Source organism: Salmo salar, chromosome 11 (genome assembly GCF_965601325.2).
Source record: "Salmo salar chromosome 11, fSalSal1, whole genome shotgun sequence".
In the NCBI taxonomy this organism is placed as follows: domain Eukaryota; kingdom Metazoa; phylum Chordata; class Actinopteri; order Salmoniformes; family Salmonidae; genus Salmo; species Salmo salar.
In genome coordinates, this window is record NC_138301.1 from 86,242,305 (window position 1) to 86,248,886 (window position 6,582).

Below are 6,582 nucleotides of genomic sequence, written 5' to 3' on the forward strand. Positions count from 1 at the left end.
TCCATTACAGCATAATCTTACTTTCGTTATATTCCTTGCAAACCTCTCTTTTACATCTAATGAATCATTGTTTTCTATCTTTAGATTCAAGATTTAAATCATTTACACACACAGGTTTCAACAAAATAATGTACAAGAATTCAAAGATGACCGCAATAAGCCAATGCACTAATGCTGAAAATATTTCACAAATCTTAACATAAACCATTAGTCAAATTAACCCCAGAATTGGTATATAAACTCAATACATTAAGTAATTACTTTAAGAATTATTACCTGCTGTATTCAAAGCACTAGACCAAACATAACTTGCATCATCCTTGTTGTATTGAGAGATAAACATGGTAATGCTTTCACTGAAAGCAGGAAGATAGTTTTTACATGATAGAGTGCTTGCTTTGTTATGCAACTGATCTTGTGTCCTTTCTGTCATCCTGTGAACCCCAGTTGCTGCTTGCAACTATGTTATTTATTTCTTGTTCTTACACTGAGTTCAGAGAGAACATCAGAAGAGACCAGAGTCTGATATTCCCGGTGTTCAGTCTGCTCAGAATTGTCCAGTGGACCTGTCCTCAATATTCAGGGTGAGCTACGCAATTAAACATGTTTTAAACATTTTTACAATTTTACAGATTTTAAAAGTGCAATTAAAACAGCCTTTTAATTTGTAATTCCTTTGAACTGTTTCAGTCACGTGAGGATGATGTAACTTTTGTGAGGGATGAGCTGAAAAAAAACTGCATTGTTGGTTAAGGGTTGTAAGTAAGCATTTCACTGTAAGGTCTGCACCTGTTGTATTCGGCACATGTGAAAAATAACATTATATTTGATTTGATTAATGTTTTATGCATTGTTTGGTCACTCAAATGACTTGGCCGTGATCTGTCAACTAAAACTCCAATCTTCCCTGAAGAAGTTTCAGTGTGTGTTTGAGAGAGTAGCTGAGCAAGGAAACCCAACACTTCTAAATAAGATTTACACAGAGCTCTACATTACAGAGAGTGAAAGTGGAGAGGTCAACATCAAGTGAGACAGCATCAAAGAAACCAGCGACACAGGTATTAATTAAAATTATGTTCAAACCCTTACCTCGACAAGACAAAACTATCAATACTGTACTGACAAAGGGAATCGCTGGCATTGGCAAAACAGTCTCTGTGCAGAAGTTCATGCTTGACTGGGCAGAAGGAAAAGCCTATTCATTTTTCCACATCCTTTTCGGGAGATTAACTTAAAGAAAGGGGGAAACACAATTTGATGGTACTTCTTAAAGGCCCAGTGCAGTCAAAAATGTGATTTACTCGCATATTGCTAAAAAGAATTAAGGGAACACTTAAACAACACATCCTAGTTCTGAATGACAGAAATAATCTTATTAAATACTTTTTTCTTTACATAGTTGAATGTGCTGACAACAAAATCACACAAAAATAATCAATGGAAATCCAACTTATCAACCCATGGGAGGTCTGGATTTTGAGTCACACTCAAAATTAAAGTGGAAAACCACACTACAGGTTGATCCAACTGATGTAATGTCATTAAAACAAGTCAAAATGAGGCTCAGTAGTGTGTGTGGCCTCCACGTGCCTGTATGACCTCCCTACAATGCCTGGGCATGCTCCTGATGAGGTGGCGGGTGGTCTCCTGAGGGATCTCCTCCCAGACCTGGACTAAAGCATCCGCCAACTCCTGGACAGTCTGTGGTGCAACATGGCGTTGGTGGATGGAGCGAGACATGATGTCCCAGATGTGCTCAATTGGATTCAGGTCTGGGGAACGGGCGGGCCAGTCCATAGCATCAATGCCTTCCTCTTGCAGGAACTGCTGACACACTCCAGCCACATGAGGTCTAGCATTGTCTTGCATTAGGAGGAACCCAGGGCCAACCGCACCAGCATATGGTCTCACAAGGGGTCTGAGGATCTCATCTTGGTACCTAATGGCAGTCAGGCTACCTCTGGCGAGCACATGGAGGGCTGTGCGGCCCCCCAAAGAAATGCCACCCCACACCATGACTGACCCACCACCAAACCGGTCATGCTGGAGGATGTTGCAGGCAGCAGAACGTTCTCCACAGCGTCTCCAGACTCTGTCACGTCTGTCACGTGCTCAGTGTGAACCTGCTTTTATCTGTGAAGAGCACAGGGCGCCAGTGGCGAATTTGCCAATCTTGGTGTTCTCTGGCAAATGCCAAACGTCCTGCACGGTGTTGGGCTGTAAGCACAACCCCCACCTGTGGACGTCGGGCCCTCATACCACCCTCATGGAGTCTGTTTCTGACCGTTTGAGCAGACACATGCACATTTGTGGCCTGCTGGAGATCATTTTGCAGGGCTCTGGCAGTGCTTCTCCTGCTCCTCCTTGCACAAAGGCGGAGGTAGCGGTCCTGCTGCTGGGTTGTTGCCCTCCTACAGCCTCCTCCACATCTCCTGATGTACTGGCCTGTCTCCTGGTAGCGCCTCCATGCTCTGGACACTACGCTGACAGACACAGCAAACCTTCTTGCCACAGCTCGCATTGATGTGCCATCCTGGATGAGCTGCACTACCTGAGCCACTCCGTCTCATGCTACCACTAGAGTGAAAGTACCGCCAGCATTCAAAAATGACCAAAACATCAGCCAGGAAGCATAGGAACTGAGAAGTGGTCTGTGGTCCCCACCTGCAGAACCACTCCTTTATTGGGGGTGTCTTGCTAATTGCCTATAATTTCCACCTGTTGTCTATTCCATTTGCACAACAGCATGTGAAATTTATTGTCAATCAGTGTTGCTTTCTAAGTGGACAGTTTTATTTCACAGAAGTGTGATTGACTTGGAGTTACATTGTGTTGTTTAAGTGTTCCCTTTTTTTTGAGCAGTGTATATTTCTACACTATGAGGTTGGAGTAATGTTGTGAAATTGTAAAGATTATGATAATGCCCTTATAGTGTAACTAATCACCAGACGGTAAATTAGTTAAAAGACCAATAAGAAATAAAGGTCCAAACCTCTGTGCCAATAACAGACATTTTTCAGTTTTCCCCTCCCAGTTAGGCAAAATTCCTTCTTGAGAAATTGCTATTTTCTAAAACAACTACAGTACCAGTCAAAATTTTGGACACACCTACTCATTCCAGGGTTTTTCTTTATTTTTAATTTTTTCTACATTGTAGAATAATAGTGAGGACATCAAAACTACGAAATAACATATGAAATCATGTAGTAACCAAAAAAGTGTTATATTTTATATTTGAGATTCTTCAAAGTAGACACCCTTTGCCTTGATGGCAGCTTTGCACACTCTTGGCATTCTCTCAACCAGCTTAATGAGGTAGTCACCTGGAATGCATTTCAATTAACAGGTGTGTTTTGTTGAAAGTTAATTTGTGGATTTTCTTTCCTTCTTAATGCGTTTGAGCAAATCAGTTGTGTTGTGACATGGTAGGGTTGATATACAGAAGATAGCCCCATCTGGTAAAAGACCAAGTCCATATAATGGCAAGAACAGCTCAAATAAGCGAGGAGAAATGACAGTCCATTACTTCAAGACATGAAGGTCAATCAATGCGGAACAGTTCAAGAACGTTGAACGTTTCTTCAAGTGCAGGTGCAAAAACCATCAAGCACTATGATGAAATTGGCTCTCATGAGGACCGTCACAGGAAAGGAAGACCCAGAGTTACCTCTGCTGCAGAGGATGAGTTCATTAGAGTTACCAGCCTATGAAATTGCAGCACAAATAAATGATTCACAGAGTTCAAGTAACAGACACATCTCAACATCAACTGTTCAGAGGAGTCTGCGTGAATCAGGCCTTCATAGTTGAATCACTGCAAAGAAACCACTACTACAGGACACCAATAAGAAGAAGAGACTTGCTTGGGTCAAGAAACACGAGTAATGGACTTTTGACCAGTGGAAATCTGCCCTTTGGTCTGATGATGCCAAATTTGAGATTTTTGGTTCCAACCGCCGTGTATTTGGTGAACAGACGATCTCTGTATGTGTGGTTCCCCCCGTGAAGCATGAAGGAGTAGGTGTGATGGTGTGAGGGTGCTTTGCTAGTGACACTGTCAATGATTTATTTGGAATTCAAGTCACACTTAACCAACATGGCTACCACAGCATTCTGCAGTGATTCTCCATCCCATCTGTTTTGCGCTGAGTGGGACTGTCATTTGTTTTTCAACAGGACAATGACCCAAAACACACCTCCAGGCTGTGTAAGGGCTATTTGACCAAGAAGGAGAGTGATTGAGTGCTGCATCAGATGACCTGGCCTCCACAATCATCAGACCTCAACCCAATTGAGATGGTTCGAGATTAGTTGGATCGCAGGGTGAAGGAAAAGAAGCCTACAAGTGCTCAGCATATGTGGGAACTCCTTCAAAACTGTTGGAAAAGCATTACAGGTGAAGTTGGTTGAGAGAATGCAAAAGTGTGCAAAGCTGTCATCAAGGCAAAGGGTGGCTACTTTGATGAATCTCTTTATATAAAATATATTTTGATTTGTTTAACACTTTTTTGGTTACTACCAGTGGTGCAACAAGTACCCAATTGTCATACTTGAGTAAAAGTAAAGATACCTTAATAGAAAATGACTCAAGTAAAAGTGAAATTCACCCAGTAAAATACTACTTGAGGAAAAGTCTAAAGTCTAAGCACCAAAAGTACATTTAATTGCAAAAATATACTTAAGTATCAAAAGTAAAAATACAAGTACAAATCATTTTATTCTAAGCAAACCAGACAGCACAATGTTCTTGTTTTTTTTCTTTATGGATAGCCAGACTACAACAGAATTTACAAACAAAACATTTGTGTTTGGTGAGTCCTCCAGGTCAGAGGCAGTAGGGATGACCAGTGATGTTCTCTTGATAAGTGCGTGAATTGGACAATTTTCCTGTCCTGCTAAGCATTCAAAATGTAACAAGTATTTTTGGGTGTCAGGGAAAATGTATGGAGTTAAAAGTACATTATTTTATTTTGGAATTTAGTGAAGTTAAAATAAAAGTTGTCAAAAATATAAATAGTAAAGTATAGATACCCCCAAAAACTACTTAAGTAGTGCTTTAAAGTATTTTACTTAAGTACTTTACACCACTGCTTGCTCCATGATTCCATATGTGTTATTTCATAGTTTTAATGTCTTCACTGTTATTCTACAATGTAGAAAATAGTAAAAATACAGAAAAACCCTTGAATGAGTAGGTGTCCAAACTTTTGGCTGGTACTGTGAGTCTGCTGTGAAAATAGGTCCCTGAAAACGGAAACACAATATAGCACCATCCTACAGAAATAACTGTTTTGCTATGCATATTACATTTAACATACTACAATACAAAACAATTAAATGCCATTCAATGCACTTAGCAAGATCATATGATGTTTATAATAGCATTGTCTCCCCCATCAGATGCCTGCAGACTCAGATTGGACCCAGTGACAGCGTGCACACTCCTCTTTCTGTATGAGAACAGAATATTTACATTGTTGGGAGAGGAGCAGCCATATCCTGACCATCCAGAAATGTTTGAGCACTCACAATATGCTGTGTAGAGAGTCTGACTGGATGCTGCTCCTGGGTGACAGAGTGAAGAGGATGGGCTCATGTAGGAGTGACATATGAAAGAATCAGAAGGAAAGGAGAGCATGATGACCATCTCCACTATGACGCATCCTGGATTCTTAAGTGCCCTGGTGGCAATTATACTGCCTGTCATAATAGGAAGAATTCTGACATGCATGTCTTCTACTCTCGCTCCGACACAGTAGGAGTGTATCTGGACAGAGTCTATTGTAACACATTGATCCACCTGCACACATAATACCCGACAGTCACTGAGCCTCTCTACCCAGGGGTTTGGTTTGGCGTTCACTCCTCAGTGTCCCTGTGCCAAGTAGAACTCTGCGTCCTGTGTCCAGAAGGAACACCTTCAGGAAAGTTACACTCCTGTTCAAACACAACTGTGGGACATGATGGGGCACTTTTGGCTTTCATCATGGCAGACAGCGGAGCGTTGTACTTGTCTAGTCCATTCAGTGCAGATTTGAATAACCCCTACATTTTTCTAGAGACATGGGTTGGACACGTAGCCTCGGGAAGTACGGGTGCTGAAGGTGCTGCAGCACCCCCTGGTAGTGAGATTGTAAAACTGTAAGAATTTGTGTCGCAATAAAAAACGATTAAACCATTTTTCTGCTGTATTATTGATATAAATAATAATTGGATTGGGGTAGGGGAGAGAAAAAAACATTTGATATTTATATATGGGGCCCATTCCGCATGGAGAGCTCTCATCTCTGTTTTGTAATCGGTTTGCTCGTGATATTCTGGTGAAGCTGTGGGACAGCATGTAAGGGGGGGATGTCACTAAATCATGAACTAATGCTCACACGTGTGGTTGCTTGCAAGACTCTGCCCGGGAATTTGAGAAAGTGAAATGAGGCAGAGCCAAGAGTGCAAGCAGGTCTTGGCGGTGGGAGTTTTGCTTTGATCTACGTTGGGCTTGTCGCCTTCGCAAGTGTCCGCATTGCACTCACCTTAATGGGGGGGAGGGTGTCGTACGCTGCTCGGGTGTGCAGCCAGCGACGAAGA

The 6,582-nt window shown here is 41.8% G+C and overlaps 1 long non-coding RNA gene across 1 annotated transcript; it reads left to right on the forward strand.

The window, feature by feature from the left end:
* The first annotated feature begins 449 nt into the window (after positions 1-449).
* Positions 450-6,378, forward strand: LOC106563111 (uncharacterized). Its single transcript, XR_001319183.3, has 4 exons — positions 450-584; positions 691-758; positions 999-1,058; positions 5,401-6,378. It is a non-coding gene; the product is annotated as an uncharacterized LOC106563111 (long non-coding RNA).
* The last annotated feature ends 204 nt before the right edge of the window (positions 6,379-6,582 follow it).